Source organism: Mus caroli, unplaced genomic scaffold (genome assembly GCF_978045245.1).
Source record: "Mus caroli unplaced genomic scaffold, Mus_caroli_1 scaffold_6, whole genome shotgun sequence".
Taxonomy (NCBI): Eukaryota; Metazoa; Chordata; class Mammalia; order Rodentia; family Muridae; genus Mus; species Mus caroli.
The window spans coordinates 20634208-20651507 of NW_028227261.1; positions in this window are offsets into that span (position 1 = coordinate 20634208).

Below are 17300 nucleotides of genomic sequence, written 5' to 3' on the forward strand. Positions count from 1 at the left end.
AGACCAGGAAGACAGGCAACATCTGGAGTGGAGTGTGGAATGGGGGGGGGGGATGGAGTCAGAGAAGTGGGGACCAGGTCACACAGGCACTGCTAGGGGCATCGAAGGACAGAAATCACTAGAAGTGAGGCTGAGCTGGCAGGACCTGTTCTCAAAGGCTCCTTTGGCCTATTGGAGGATGGGCTGAAGGGGCTGAGCTGAAGAGCCTGGACACAGTAGACTGAGGCAGTAGGGAAATTGGGCATGGTTCAGATCCTGCATCCCAAGTCACAGAGGCCTGGAACGGAGGCAAGTGTATTAGGACAGAAAGGAGAAAGAGTCAATAACAGGGGGACAGCAGGGTCCTGAGGTAAGGCCAGGCCCCAGGATGCCTAAGCGGAACCGAGGACGGTGAGTCGGGGAAACTGGCTAAGGAAATACTTTCAAGTGTGTGTGTGTGTGTGTGTGTGTGTGTGTGTGTGTCTGTGTGTCTGTGTGTCTGTGTGTCTGTGTGTGCATCCCCAGGGGTGCAGATGTGGAAGCCAGGTCAGTCATCTGGGATATTCTCCCACTCTCTGCAATACTGCTTTGACATGAGGTCTCTGACTGACCCAGAAGCGCACCAGATGGCTTCAGAGCTCTCAGGATCCACCTGTCTTCTCTCCCCAGTGTCAGGGTCACAGGCACTCATAGCTTCACAGGGTGCGGGGACTGGAACTAGGGTCCTCAGACTTTCAGAGCACTGAGCAGCTGCCCAGCCTCAGGACCACTGGGCACTTACATGAGCATCTCAGGCCATGGGGCCTGTGACAATTTAGCTCAGATATGCATTCAGAAAGAGCAACCTGAATCAAGCAGGTGGGTGGGCCTTCATGGGGAGGGGCTGACAAGCGGGAGGGGACATCTCTGCAATTACATGTGGTCAGGATGTAGCAGGTTCAAGCCGGTTTGAACTAGATATCAAGACTGCCTCAAAAGAGGAGAGACATTGAATCAGGAAAAGGTCTTTATAAAGTAACTGTTAAACAGATCCCCATTCTCCGTCACTGTCCACCCACGCCAACCCCTTCCGTGACCCCAGTCCACTGTAAGACCAGCATTGGGGACAACACTGTTAGTGTTAGTTCCTATTGGTTGTCTCCACGTGTCTTTCTGTTCAGGACACTGCCCCAATCCAGGGTGCCATGCCGCAGTTAGAACAGATGATCTCAGGTTGCTGTTAAAATGGGGCAGCCTTGACACTGGAGAGTCTGTTAACAGGACTGGAAGCCAACAGCAAAGAGGGCAGAGTCACTCTGATAAGTGGGAACCCATACTTCCGCGCCCCTCCTCTGTCCAGAGCCTGTGATTGGCCAGGTAGAGACGGGAATCCATGGCCTTTACACACAAACACAGAGAGGTCACAGAAATTAATGAACGAACATGCGGCTCTTGCAGAGGGTGTGGGTTTCATTCCCAGTGCCCGCATCATGGCTCACAGCTGTTATAGTATAACTTCCGTTCCAGAGCACCTGATGGTGTTCTTCTGGCCTCCTCGGGCAACAGGCAAACAAGTAGTGCATGCACATACATCAGGCAAAGTGGTCATAAAAATACAAAGGAGTCTTTTAAAAAGAATGAATGCCCAGAGGATGAATGAATGAATGAATGAATGAACGCATCCCTTCTTTGTAAGAACTAAAGCTGACATCATGGTATTTGGATGTGGAGACTAAGTTCACCACTCACTTGCACCCAGAGCAAGCTTGAGTGGGCACACACAGACCTGTGAGCAGTCACATAGTAGGCATAGTGGGCATACATGTCCATGAGCACAGTTCCATGACTGGCCTGCTGGGGCCCTCCTCTCCTCTGCTCTGGGAAATAGAACTTCTTTCTAGCTCAGGTGTCAAGTCTAAACCCAGGGGGAAACAAACAGGTTTCAGACATGGCCACAGTTAGACTTTAGGGGGAACTGGGGATACCCAGTGTATTACAGAGTCCTCCCAGGACCTGCACCGCTTGCATGATGTGAACACTGACCTCTCTGCAGGGAGATTCAGAAATGGTCATGCTAAGTGGCCTACCTCAGCTGTACACATTATTCTTAGAGACAGGCTCTTGTTGGCCTGGGGATCACCAGTAGACCAGGTTGGCTATTCAGTGAGCCTCTGGGATCCGTCTCTTGTCACTCCTCAGTATCAGGGTTACAGGTGCGTCACCATGAACAGATTTGATTTCTCTCTGTCTCTGTCTCTCTCTCAGAGACAGAGAGAGAGAGAGAGAGAGAGAGAGAGAGAGAGAGATGTCTTACATGGGTTCCAGGAGGTTGAACTCAGACCCCCTCATTCTTGCAAGTGCCACACTTTACCAACTGAGCCACACCTCCTGGCTCCCCCTTCCTAGGTTTCTTGAGCAGAGCAATCGTGCTTTGGTGGGAACTCACAGTGCTAAGCAGGATGGATCCCATGTGTGTGGCGCCCCCTTGGTCAGTGGGCTATGGAACCTCAGGGGTCCCCCTGAAGAAGCAGAAGCACACAAAAAGGCGACTGTTTAAAGGGGGAAAACCGCTTTAAAGAAGAAAACAAAGCAGTCACCCAGGGGCTTCTGGACCTCCCTGCAAAGATTCTGTCTTTGTAGCAGCAGAGGTGAGGACAGGGTGCCTTCAGTGAGCTCTCCGTGCTGCTCTGCTCGAGGGATGGATGGTCACATGAGGTTCTAAAAGCAAGCCATGTATCCCCTTAAGCAGCGTTCCTGTGACAGGGAGGAGAGGCAGCAGAGATGGCAGCACCAGCCTGCCTGCAAGAGCCACTGGTCAGGCGAGATGAGGCTCCTGTCAACCCTGGAGTGGCCCTGCTGTGGGGAACTAAGAGCCCATGAGTCAGCGGCCGTGTTTCTAAGAACAATAGTGCTCTTTCAATAAACATTTGTTCAACCAGCAAACTTCTGGACATTCAACAAACATTGGTCCCTTCAACAAATATTTGTTGGCCCAACAGTGTTGATTCAGCTCGCGCCCTGTGCACAGATTGCAGACGTGTTAGGGACAGAACACCACGTGGCAGGCAGCCAGGCCTGTCCTCTGCAAAGGACTGAAGGGGACAGAATGTCTTCAGTGCCTCCTGTCATTGGCCCTAGCCCCTCACTTCCAAACTCCTCCTTTATTGACAAAACCCTTTTCATTATGTCTGGGTTTCATTATGTCCTTGACCAAAGCGACCACCCTGATGTATAGAAAATAATTTTATGAGAATTATGGGACATCTCTCCAAGTCGCCCGACTCCTGAGTGGCAATGTCACCTCTCGGAATTTAATCTAAGCAGTTTATCGTGGGCAGAGAAGAAGGTTAGCCTCAAGCGCTGTTCATACGTAGAGAACGGATCCTTCTGTTTGGACAGAATTGCTTGAACAGCAGTGGGGAGAAGAGACAGGAACACCAAGGCAAGAATATCTCAGGTTCCAAGGACAAATTCCAGTCAATTGGTTTTCACTGGACAATTCTAGAATTGAGGAAATACACGTGTACACAGATGTGTCTGGCCAGATAGACTGTCTCTCCACAAAAGTGTTACACGTGATTTTTGTGACACTTTTTCTGTTATTACTTTTTTTAAAAAAAAGTTTATATTCAGTGTGTGTATGTGTGTATGTATGTAGGCATGTGTGTAGGTGTGTGTAACTGTGTATGTGTAGGTGAGGTGTGTGTAGGTGTGTGTATGTAGGTCTGTGTAGGTAGGTGTGTATGTCACTGTGTGTATAGGTGTGTCTCTGTGTGTAGATGTGCACACCACAGGGGACATTTCATGGGATTCAGTTCTTTCCTTCTATCTTCTGGGTTCTGGGTATCAAACTTGGGTCTTCAGGCTATCGGTGAGCACCTCTGCCCACTGTGATAGTTAGTTCGTCAGCTTGACACAACCTTGGGTCACCTGGACAGAGTCCCAGTGAGGAATTATCCAGACCAGATTGGCTTGTGGACACATCTCTGGGGGGATGTCCCGAGTGGCTCTCCTCTTTGATGTGGGAAGATCCAGCCTGAAAGCAGGCAGTGCCACGCCCTAATTGGGTCCCTGGATTGGGTAAGAGCAGAGAGAGAGAGCGAGCTGAGCACAGACAGGAGCACACTCCTGTGGGTGGAGGAGGCTGCTGCAGACCCTGGCTTGAAGCCCCACCAGGTTGAAGTGAACCTTAGAGTTGTAAGCTGAACAAAGCCTTTCTCCCTGCGTAGATTTTTGTCAGGGTACTTTATCACAGCAAGAGAAGTGAGATCAGGGCACATTCTGAGCCAGCTCATAGCCCCTCTTTTCTTTCTTTCTTCTTTCTTTCTTTCTTTCTTTCTTTCTTTCTTTCTTTTTTTTTTTTTTTTTGGTTTTAGGTAGGCTTTAATGCAGTTGAAGCTAGCTTTGAATTTATCATCTACATGCCTCCACATCTGGAGTGCTGGAATTCTAGGCATTATCTATCTATCTATCTATCTATCTATCTATCTATCTATCTCTATCTTGGTTTGCTTTGAGATAAGATTTCATGTATCCCAGGTTAGCCTCAAAGTTTTTATGTAGCCAAGAACCATCATGAATTTCTGGTCCATCTGCCTCCACCTGTCAAGGGCCAGGATTGCAGGTGTGTGCCACCATGCCTGGTTGATGCGGTGCTGGGGATCGAACCCAGAGCTTCATGCAAACCTCTACCAACTGCACTCCACCCCAGTCCTTCTCTCTTGGTTTTCTGGGTTTCTATACAAATGAGCCAGGGTTAAAATTAGGTAACACCACACTGATGTGGGCTTCTCCCGTGAACTTCCACGAAGCAGCGTGTGTAGAGAGTTCTCTGGAATGCACTACTCAGCATTCTGCACCTTCACCTGGGTAACAGGCTTGACCCCATTTCCAGGAAATTCACCCAAGGGAAACATGGACACCCCACACTACGAACCCAAGGGGCAGTTCTGATGACAGAACTAAGGGGCTCCAAAACTTCTGGGCCCCACGTACAGGGCCTGTCTGCAGACTGATATGTACGCAGACATAGACTATGCTGCTGAGGAAGTCACTATACAAAGCATGTAGTAAGAGCAGAGCGTTAAAGAGCAGGTCTTTACACAGGCCTAAACCGAGTGTCTACAGATCACGTGTCCCATGCCTCTCACAAGGCCTGTCATAGCTCACTCTACTCTCTCTCCATGCCTAAGCGGGCCGTGTTAGCTATACACTCTTCTCTTTTCCAGTTCCTGATAGGATCCCGGGATTCACATAGCCAAAGACAAGAGCCATTACTGTCCCAAAGTGGTGACTCTTTGGGGACGGGGCATGTGGCTTCAGCCCATCTAAGAAGGAAATGGGGCTCTGGTTACTCAGCCAACTCTGGAGTCCCAGAAAAGGGGAGCGTACAGACTCAGGAACTCTCACCACAGACCCCCCTTCAACACTCCCATCCCCGCCCAGCAAAGGGCAGGCAGGTCCAGGTCTTGCCTCAGGGCGGCCAGGCAGGGATTTATGGGCCCCTGCTGGACACGTTAAAGATCACATTAAGTACAATAAATGTAGATCACGCTCGTACATAAGCTGAGATTTATCCCCCAATCCTTTCCACAGGGGCCAGTCTCATAAATCCGCCCACGCCTGTCTCTTGGCCTGGGGCGGGGGGGGGGAGAGCAAGTAGGGAGGGCAGCAGAGGGTGGGTCCAGGTACAAAAAGATTGGCGCTCAGAGGGAAGGCCATTGCCTGGGCCCCAGTGCCCTAGCTAGTTCAGGTTCCTAACGACGCCCCGCCCTCACGCTCCTAACGGCGCCACGCCCTCTTCTCGCCCCGCCCCTTCTGCTTGTGTCTAATCTCCATTGCGGACGTTAAAACCATGCAATGACGGAAGAAAAAGGCAAGCATCTGCGGCTTCGAAGCAAGATACTCAACCACAGCTGAAACTTTCTTTGTCTACCCCCTCCCCCCTGCCTCGAAGGAGGCCCACGTGAAGAAGATGCAGATTTCCAGAGCCATAAATTAAGGGGCGATTAGTCACGTTGCAATCTTTCTTCAAAGGATTCTTTAAAGGCTTCTTCATTGAAGTGTTTACAGCACAGTAACTTGCAGGCTGAGAGGCTGGGGTGGGGGTGGAGGGTGGGGTGCCATCAGGGGGAACAGCCAGAGAACAGAGAAGACACTGGGAGAAACGTTGGGAAGGCCCTCCCACGGGAGCCACCCTGCGGAGGACCTGACAGACAAGATTTCATGGATTCAGCAGTGGGTCGCCCAGCACCCGCTTGGTGGTGCATGTGTCCCCGCTGCTGGGGAAGTGAATAGGTAGGACTCTCTCCCCTTCCTGGGCCCTTGTGGAGAGACAGGGTATTTGGAGGGTCAGGATAGGGACCCAATAGGTGTCAAGATCACATCCACACTGGTTTTGAGTTGACAGGATGTGGTTCAGAGGCGACCTAACCTTCTCCATCTCCAAATGTCAGGGACAGGCTGCAGGAGGGAGAGCCTGCCAGGGATGAATCAGTGAGAGAGGGGTTTGTTTGTTTTTATTTTCCCAGAAGAAGAAAAAAAACCCAGCAGTGCCATCTCTTCTCCCCCTCTTTTTCCTGGAACTCTGAAGTTTGGCTTTTGTTGGATTAATGACCCCTAAGTTCCCACCTCGGTTTCTGGGATCAAGTCCCTTAGCCACTCAGCACCTTGGCCCACTGGGCAGCCGACTGACAGTGAGGGTTGAGCTCACGTGGCAGCTGTGGGGGGCTCAATGGAGTCTCTTCTGAAGGTGGAGACAGGTCTGCTGGAGCCCAGACTCACCCCCTCTGGAGCCATTACACAACCTGCTGTCACTTCCAGCTTCGAGTCTCTGTTTCAGCTTCTGTTGTCTCTCTACCCTGCAAACTCCTAGTCACCATACAAAACCCAATCTTGTCGGTCACCGTTGGCGTCGCCACATGAGTTTGCTGTCTGCTGCCCTTGGATCGCAGGCTCAATCCCCGAGGGTAAGGATTATACTTGTTGGCTCAGAGAACTGAGCCAATTCCAGTGTCTGGCATAGCTGTAGAATGGAATGCTTCATCTCTGGAAGAAAGGAAAGCTGGCCCCACCGAGACATCTGGGCGCATCTGAACACACAAGCCTGCTGTGTGCCCTAAGTCTGTCACCGTGAACATAACGCTGTCTCTGTGGCTTCACCCAACCTAAGCCTTAAAATGGTTGGACCACCCTGGGTCTTTGGGTTTGCAGTCTTGGCTCCTGTGTCATGCAAAGCTATAGTGGAATAAACTTGTCTTGCTTATCTTTGTCTTCTGTTCTAGTGACAATGACCAAATCTCTTAAGACAGGAGAAGGAGCTACGGTCTGTCCACTTCTAAATTATCAGGTCCCAGGTACCACACACCAAGGGCTTTAAATAGGTATCATCTTGTTTTACCCCACAGTGAATCTACAAGGAACAGGTTTCTTTTTTCTTTTTGAGGTTGGGGTATTTTGTTTTGTTTTGTTTTTGTTTTTTTGGTTTTTCGAGACAGGGTTTCTCTGTGCAGCCCTGGCTGTCCTGGAACTCACTCTGTAGACCAGGCTGGCCTCGAACTCAAGAGATCCACCTGCCTCTGCCTCCCAAGTGCTGGGATTAGAAGCATGTGCCACCACTGCCCAGTGTGGTGTTTGAGGTGCTTTTGATTTGAATATACCAAGTTTTAGCACGAGTATTTTAATTTTAATTGGCTCTTCATTTATGGTGTGTGGTATGATTCTCTGTATATGCACACTGTGTGTAACGATCAAATCCCAACACACCTACCCCATCACTGGCACACTTGGCAGCACTCCTCTATGCTGGGCATGTTCCTGAGAGCCTCTCTTCCCGTGCTGTCCTTAGTCACAAATCACAGAGGCCAAAAGAGGCTATTTAAGTCCTCGGAACCAGGCTGTTGTGAGCCTCCCAATGTGGGTACTGGGAACCGACTCTGGGTCTTCTTTGAGGACAGAAAATGCTTCCAACTCCAGAGCTGTCTAGTCCCTAAAATCAACCCCATTTAGAGTGTAGTTCTATGGTAGCTGTCATGCAGGTTCTGGGCTTGTGCTACCAGAAAGCATTGCCTGAGACACCAGTTAACCTGACTGTTGAGGTCTGGGTGCCTCTTGAAATTTTATGCCTGAGACAAGTGTCCCTCAGGTTATCTACACTTGCACAAATAAGCAAAATATAACAATAATTTTTAAAACAGCATTTTCTTTTTGGCCTAGTGGTGTTATACATCCTGTGCTATACCCCAAAATGTCCCCTGACACAGACAAAGCCACTGTCCATGAGTCCATTCTAGTTGGATTGTTCATCACGTGCTAAGTCTGGCAATCACCTGCCTGCCAGCAACAGGAGGCGGGTATTTGCAATCCCTGCCTATGCCCCGGATGACACAGCATGCAGCTGTTTTGAATCATGTCTCTTCCAGAAAGCATTTTTGAAGACTAGCTCATGACATGGGAAAATACTCACGGCGCCTTTTGTGGAAATGCAAGATAAATGAGTGCTCTTTCTTATTGTGTGTTTGAAAATACCTTCATTTTAAAACGAAATCAAACACTTGAAAGCTGTTCCTGGCGACCTTCCACAGGTGATGGGATTATGCGTGTATTTTTTTTTTTCAAAACCTTTGTAGGGCAGTGGGCTGCGCACAGACAGCTTGGTCTCCAGTCGAGCATAGGTCTTGAATTCCGGAGGACCCGATGGGTGATGATTTCCACCTACATGGGAAGGAAGGTGTTCGGTCATGTCTCCTGGACCCCTGGCTCCTGTAGAAGTTACTGCCCAATAGCCACCTCAGAAGAGGTGTGTGACTATTAGTCAGTCACACAGACAATGTCCCAAGCTCCTGGCATTTTGGCTAGACTCCACCCCACAGTTACCTGACTATAGCCAGGTGTGCTCCTCCCCACAGTTACCTGATAGCCCAGCCCACTATAAAAGGGGCTGCTTGGCCCCTCCTCACTCTCTTTAAGCTTTTTCCTTTTAACTCTCATCTCTAGCCTTCCTTCTCTCTCCCTTCCCCCCTCTCTCCATGTGGCCATGGCCCGCCTCTCTCCCTCTTTCTATCTTCTCCCTTTCTACAATAAAGCTCTAAAACCATAGACTGTCTCTGCTCATCAAGGCCCACAGTGCTTGAACGATGGGATAGGCTTTCCCCTAACGAGCCGCATCTAACCTCCAGCTGGAAGGCCTTCCTGCGCCCAAGCCACTGACCATACCAAGGACTCTCACCAGTGTGACAACCATCCAGCACCCCCCATTCCCTGCCCTCTTCTCCCTTCAGCCCCGGGGCTGAATAAGCCGCCCCCCGGGCCCCCATTCTCTTCTCAGCTCTTCTGTGGTGTCCAGTGTGAGATGCCCAAGGCTGAGAACCTGGTACCCAGGACTGCCCCTTGTCCACCACCCACTGAGCTGGGGTCCGTGGCTTCACACAGCCAGACACACCCACCCGGGGCCGCGTGGAAAGCATGCAGCAGTCCTTCTGTGTCTGTCTGCCCAGAGCACCAGAACTCTGGTGGAACGCAGGTTTTCCCCCCACACCCTCTTTCACCCACGCCCACTGCCCCATATTTGCTGTTTCCGATCTGAGTTTCTTACAACTTTGTGTTCCAGGAAGTTTAGTTTATAATAATAAAGACAACCTGGTTAAGTCAGTTTCTCCAGTGACTCTATGCTTCCAACGGGGGTGGGGTGGGGTGGGGGACAGACACCAGAGAATGTGGGCTTTATTCATCATCACTGACTTCCGGGGCCCAGCGCATAGTAGGTGCTAAATAAACATCTGTGGAGTCATTGCTTATAAGAAAAAAAAATGGCTCAACAGCACTTATCGATCAGAAACTCCCTTGGTGATAAACATCCCTTAGCTCATTGTTGATGATGGGTGTTAATGGTTTAAGCACCAGCTTTAAAGACCGTTATGGGGCTGATCACGGGAACCTGCATGTCCTGGACTCCTTGTGTCAGCAGAGGAGAGGTCTGACAGCTTCTGGGTGGCCTTCTTGAAGCTCTGCCTGAAGCTGTGGCTGGGGAGAGATGGACACCAAAGGGGCAGGTTTGGATTTAGGTCCCCAACTCTTGCTCCCCTACACACACACACACACACACACACACACACACACACACACACACACTGCTATCTACAGCTGGTACAGTGCAAAGCTTCAATGCCCCCAAAACCAGCAACTCTTTAAAAATAATTGTGTCCTCTGCAGTTTGTGTCCTCTGCAGTTTTAGACTGGGGTGTATAAAGCTCGGGTAGCATTTAAAATTGTGGTAGTATAACATGTTAAAGCTTTTGAACTTGACATCTGAAGATCACAGAGCAATTAGACAGAAATAGACACTGGACAGAGTGGTGAACGTTTCCTGAGGTTCCAGGGCTTGGCTCACATGGCATCCGCTCTTCACCTGTGCGCATCCCCAACCTGTTAGCCAGAACCCTTTGTCCATTTCCAATCCTAATGCTTCCAGTGACCGAGATGGAGAAACCAGTCTTTCAGAAGACAGTGTCTCATGTAGCCTAGGCTGGTTTCAATCTCACTCTATAGTCGAGGATGACCTTGAACTCCTGATCTTCCTGCCTCCACCTCCAAAGCTCTAGGGTTACCCAGTTCACGTGATGCTGAGGATAGAGTCCAGGGCTGTGTGTATGCTGGGAAGGAACCCTACCAACTGAGCTACAGCTCACCCCAAGGCATCAATCCTAAAGTGTTGGGCACAAAAGCTGGGTGTGATGGGACATACCTGTCACTCTAACACCTTGGATACTGAGGCAGGAGGATTGCTTGGAACTTGAGGTCAGCCTTGGTTACCGAATGAAACCCTATCTCAAAAGAAGAAGGAAGGTGCTGTCCATCTTCTTTGACAGTTTAACAATGAGAGCCATGTCATCTGAGGACACCTCCTGGAGTAAGGTCTTCTGCTAATAACTTCACAGAGCTGGAGAGAATAAAGCAAGAAATTCAGCAATGGTACAGCAGTGGAAACTGAGACCTAAAACATTTTTTACACAGAAAGGACACAGCACAGCCAGATGGCAGAGCAGAAAGCTAAGCCAGAAGCTTTGTCCCCAGGTCCCATCACATCTCCACCCCCCTGAGAACATCCCACAGAACATGGGATCTACTGATGAATGCCAAAAGAACTTCTTGAGCAAAATGTTTTGGGAAGCGTTAGGACGCTCTTTTCTCCTTCTGGGAAAGACTCGGGATTTCATAAATCTAGTGAAGGCCTGAGATGTTCTTCATGGAAGAAGCTGTTTGTTTTGTTTTGTTTTTTAAATCTAGAGTTTATCTGTGTTTATCTAACCATCTAGCTTATCCATCCCATGACATAACGTGACATATCTCTCAAGCCATGTGATGGGACTCAGGTATCACACTCCTAAGTAGTTCACCTGCAAGGAGAGCAGTTGAAGCCCATGGTGATCTGAAGGAGGTGTCTTGAGTTCTCCAGGACAAAGAGGAAGAGATCTGGAGCTCACTGTGTAATGGTCCATGCTGTCAAGATCTAGAATCACCAAGGAGACCAGCCACTGGGCATGTCTGGGGAGGGGTTATCTCTAGTGGGTTCATTGAAGTGGGAAGACACTTTGAATGTGGGTGCCACTTCCTGGGCTGGGTTCTGTTGCAGGATATTGATCACACTGTGAACCCCAAGATTGTGTTATTTATTGGGAAAAAATCTGTTTCTAGTTGTGGTGTGGCTCAGCCCTTAGCACACCCCTTTAATCCCTCTAGCTGGAATACAGACACACCCTTAGTACACACCTTTAGTCCCAAATAATGAAGTAAAAGTTAGTTTGTAGAGGGAAGCAGCGGTGTTTAAAAGTGATGTCTAGTTGAGAGGCAGACAAGGTGACAAATCAGAGAAAGATTTAACAGAATAGGATAGACCCAATTCTCATAAGAAATGAGAGGAAAGGGAAGCTATTTGAGGGGCAGTTGGGGCAGGGCTCAGTTTTTACTGGAACAGTTGTGCAGAGAGAGAATAAGTTAGACACAGGTGAAGACAAAATGAGTCAGAGAGTGAGAAGGAGCCAGATTAGAACATATTGCCAAAGTTAGTATGAGACCAAGCAGAACAACTCAGGAGAGGCCCAGAGAGAGAAGCTAGATTGAATCAGTCATCTTGGAGAAGAGTTTTGAGCCAGAACAGCTGAGTTGAACCAGCCAGCCGGAATTCAGAAAGAACTAGAAAGGGTGAGCTTATTCAGCAGTAAGTCTCAAAGGCTAAAAACACTCTAGGTCTAGATAAGATGGTATGGAGGTTAGAAGCTTCCAGGACTAGGCCTAGGAGAGCAGACACAGGCGGTATGCTTCGGAGACAATTGGAGGAAGAGAACAAAGGTTACTTTTACAGGGTTTCTGCTGACTAGAAAGGAGAACGCAAGCCAGGGGCCAGCACTCATCATGATCTGCTTCTTAGTCAAGGACAATGACTACGACACCTAGTTTCCCCTCAGTGATGGAGCGCATCCTCAAACTGTGAGCCAGAATCGACCCTTTCTCTCTTAAGTGGCTTCGGGTATCTTGTCCAAACAGTGAGGGAAGTAGCTATGACATGACGGTTCTAGCCCATTCTCAGAGAGTTTCCTGAGCAGAAAAGTAGGCTGTGGGTGGCAGTGTGGGAGACAGTGTGGGACAGATCATGATTCAACACAACACTACTGACTTCACAGACGAATGAGTGAAGTATGGAAACAGAGACAGAGCCTCCAGGGCGTGGCTTTTACGGCCACTGGCTTCCTTTGCAGTTGGATGCGTGGTTACGGCCACTGGCTTCCTTTGCAGTTGGATGCGTGGTTAAACCTTTAGCCAAAGGAGCAAGGGCCACCTCTTACTGTCTCACATGGTTCCAGTGGAGCTGTCAGTACAATGTTCCCTACCATGCCTCCACCTGCACAGTATCCACCCCTCTGTACCACGTGTGTCTGCGGAGTAGGCAGCTGACCCAAACAACCCATCAGTTCCTGCCAAGTGGACAGATCCCCGGCTCAGCAGAAGGGAGGGTAGACATGTGCTTGGCAGAATGTCCTTCCCCTCCATGGAGAAAAGCTTGCCTGAGACGTAAGCCAAGGATTATGAAAATTACGGAGAGCAGAGAGCGGAACCTTGGCACTTGAGCCCCTGCTTCCCTCGTGTTTGCGGCCAGGTGAGCCATGACATGGGCTCTTCTTGCTTGCCGGCTATTAAGGCTGTGTCTCTAAGTCCTTAGCAGCTGAAGGATCGACGCACTCAGGGAGCTCCCCCACGGTGGAGAATTATGCATGACAAGCTGCACTGTGAGGTGTTCTAAGAGGAGATGGGATTTGTGGGAAGGCTCCCCAAGTCTCTGCTGGGATTAGAGATCATTTTCCCTAACAGACACTTAGGCCAGCCATACATACCTGCTGTGGACCTAGGCTCAGATATTGCACCTTTAAGTGCTAAAAAGTCTTAGGGGATTTGAGGGGGAGGGCTGCATGGCCCACCCTGCAGGAGAGAGCAAGTCTCCACCCAGCCACTTAGGGAAAGCCAGGTTGTTGACTTGTCTTTCCCTGATGAGATTCTCTGCAAGGAGAGACAAGTATCCTATCCTCCTGAACCCAAAGGGAAAATCCATGCCACAGATGGCTGGAGCCTGGGGGGATGCTGGGAAGAGGATGCTCCATCCTCTGGATAGAGGCAGACAGGAGACAGAACAAAACAGGTTGGGCACTGTCAGAGCCCACCCCACACATCTGTATCTGAAGCCCATGTGCCGGGCTTGGCTATATGATGGGAGAGAAAAGAGAGGTGCCTGTTTCGCTCTCACTCCCTGCAAGGAACTCAACAGGCGGTCTATAATGGTGAGCGGAGAGGACTTCTGAAGGCACCCAAAGATAAGCAGGAACCAGTCAGGATCAGAGCATAGCGTAACCCTAGAGGGGATGTTTGAGGCATGAGCACTGGGGTCCGGGCTGTCATGAGAGGAAGATCGGAGACTTTGGTGCTGGTGGTAGGAAGAGGCTGATGTGAGGAGCTGGTAGGGACGTGGAGGAGCAGGGCTCTGGGCGCTGTATGCTAAGGTCAGCTTCCGATTTTATTATAGATACTGGAGGGCATCAGAAGTGGGACTGTGAGAGCTAACGTGTCAGATCTTTGTTGCGAATGATGCAGAGGCTGCTGGAGGCAGAAGTGGAACCGACTGAGATTAGGAGAGCAGTTGTGAGGTTGGCATAGGCACGGGCCGGTGGTGGTGTGTCCAAGGTAAAGGTCGCCGTAGCAACTGGTGATGGCAGGTCACAATGGAAGGAAGAGATGGCCGCCTTTGCTAATGGACAGCTGTGAGGTGGGATGCAGGGAGGGATGGATAGCAGCTGGGTAGGCTTCCCACAAGCCCGTTACCAGGGCCCACCTTAGCTGCTGTAAGTGTGGCCTCCCCTTCCCTGGACAACTTCTGTGTGCCAACAGGTTCTGCCTCACCTGGAGCCCACACAACTTCAGCCATGACTGCAGAGGGCACAGTACTCTACTCTGGCCACCCTGCCTCAGTGAGTCAGTCCCTTCTGAGGCCATTGTCTTCCTCTGTTAGCCCGCCATGACTGCTCTGCCTCCCTCTTGCTAACTCTCCCTGTAAGTACCACAGAAAGTCATCTCTCAGCCCTGCTTTTGGGGATGAGACCACCACAGCATCCCTGTCTTGCTCCCCAGGGCCTGGGTGGAGGTGATGCTGCTGAAGGTAGGGCGAGCAGGGTAGACTGGGCTGGGAAAGAAAGTGCTGTGTGACTGCAGACATGACAGGTTTAAAGCCCACTGAAGGAAGCATTTTCTGAGAAATGATCGGCAGTCTTAAAATTTATAAGAACGTTCCACCCAGAGTCATTTAGAACAGCCAAAATAAAGAAAACGTTTCTTGATTTTTTTTAATTCTAAATGTATTCGTTTACTACCATACAACTTTAACTTTTGTATGTTTTTTATTTATTCTTTGACAACTTCATCCATGCATCCAAATGCATTTTGGTCACACATATTCACTACCTCCCCCCAACCCCCACTCCAATGCAGTTTTTAGGTTGGGTTAACTGAGATGGGAAGACCCACTTTGAATGTGTGCAGCAGCAGCATGTGAGCTGAAATAAATAAATAAAGAATGAATGAATGAATGAATGAGTGAATGAATGAATGAATGGATGGATGCATGAATGCATCCTGGACTGAATAACTGGGAGAAGTAAGCTGAGCACAGGCCTTCATCTCTTGGCTTCCTGATGGTGGGTACCTTATAGCCTGCCAACTCCAGCTCCTGCCACGGTGGTTTCCCCACTGTGATGGACTGCATCCTCACACTAAGAGCCAGAATAATCTCCCCCTACCCTAAGTAGCACCGGCTGTCTGGAACACTCCGCAGGCTTGAGAAGACCACACACACGCTCACAGATGTTTGCTCCAGCTCCTGAAAGCCCAGTGTCAGAACTGTCCATAGTTTATACTAGACTTTGTGCTATCACAGACCACAAAGATGACCCTACGATCATGTCTACCCACGCTAGAGAGGATGCACGCCCCAGTGAGGCCTAAATGAAACTGCTGGGACTGGTACTCAAGAAACAGTGCTGGGACTGGTACCAACACAGGCTTTTAGTATATAAGCTGTGTTGTGATTGATGCAAACACAAACCTTCATTTGCATAGAAGGTGTGTTGTGATTGGTGAAAGCAGAAACCTTCATTTGAATAGAAAGTATGTTATAATTGTTCCAAACACACCTTCTAGGGCTTATAAGGCTTTTTTGTCTGAGAGACACCTCCTGTGTTTCCTGGGCTGATGTTGAAACATTAAGCACAATAAGGACTTTTCCTCAAGGACTTTTGTCTACTATTAGCAGCATGTAACAAAGAGACAAGTAGCAGAATACACAGAAAGGCAGTGGCAGTGACAAATGAGCCACCAGCCAGTTGAGCTGCAAGGAAACCGTCAAGGTGGCTACTTGTTAAGTTCTCAGGACCAAGATTCTCAGACACCCCACATCCCAGGCCCAGGAATGTATCACAGGCCACTGTCAAGGCCTGCAGAGTCCTAAGCTCATACAGGTACTCGAACAGTTAGGGGTTCCGCTGCCCCGAGGTCTGCAGGAAAACTGGAGCAATAGAAAGCCCCGTCTGCTACTGCCTCAGTTGTATGCCTGCTGCCGCCATTCACCACAGTCAAGAACAGAAGAAGATGAAAGCTACCAAGATACAGTACTCAGAGAACTTCATGCTACCCAGGATTTCCACCAAGGGCAGTGCTTCTCAGTCTTCCTCATGCCACGATCCATTAATACAGTTCCTCATCATGTGGTGACCCCCAACCATAAAATTATCTTGTTGCTACTTCATAACTGTAATTTTGCTACTGTTATGAATCATAATGTAAATATCTGGTATGCAGGGTATCTGATATGGATCCCGCAAAGAGGTCCCAAGAACTGCTGATCTAGGTCAACCAAAGGACCCCCAGCTATCTAATGGTAACAACTCCTCTCACTTCCGTGATTGGATGAGGGGCGAGTGTGTGACCCAGACTAGACTACAGAGAAGCCTCTTTGGGGTATTTTACTGCTTCCTTAGGAATGAGATATCTTTTTAGGAGCCATGGTGCTGAGCTGGTAGGACCTGAGCCTGGAAGAACGATGAGTTGAGGGTCGCACAGAGGCACAGCGGTCACGACTGAGTAGAAGAAAAAAGAGGCAACTTCAGACATTTTAGATTAGAGGACCCACAGTTCTTTTCTCTGCTTGAACCAGCTTGTGCTGTGTTTCTGTCACCCGTAACGAGAGAGACCTGGCGAAGGGAGGCGGGGTTAGTCTTTTGGAAAGGCTCGGGGAAAGTGGCGAAGCTACTGTAGGTTACCCCCAGGGAGAAATGGAGTGAGTGAAGGGCTGAGTCAGGGCACAAGTGAGCAGAGGTGTTTTCTAGGCAGCAGGCTGCCCATCCTCAGATGCCAAGGTGGTTAATATCGTCAGTCAACTTCACAGTATCGAGAATCACCTAGAAAAGCAGTCTCTGGGCATATCAGTGATGGGGTTTCTAGACTGGGTCAACTGACACAGGAAGACCCACTTAAACCATGGGTGGCATCATCCCATAGGCTGAAGTCCTGGATTGCGTAAAAGAAGAAAGCAAGCAAGCTGCGCTCCAGCATTCATGTCTCTCTGCCTCCTGACTACAGATGTGATATGACCGGCCGTCTCACACTCCTCCTGCCATGCCTCCCCCACTGTGGTGGACTGCATCCTTAAACCTGTAGCCCAAACAAACCTTCCTTCTTTAAGTTGTTTTTGCCAGGCATTTTGTCACGGCAAGAAAAGTAACACAAGGCCCGGAGAGACGGCTCAGCAG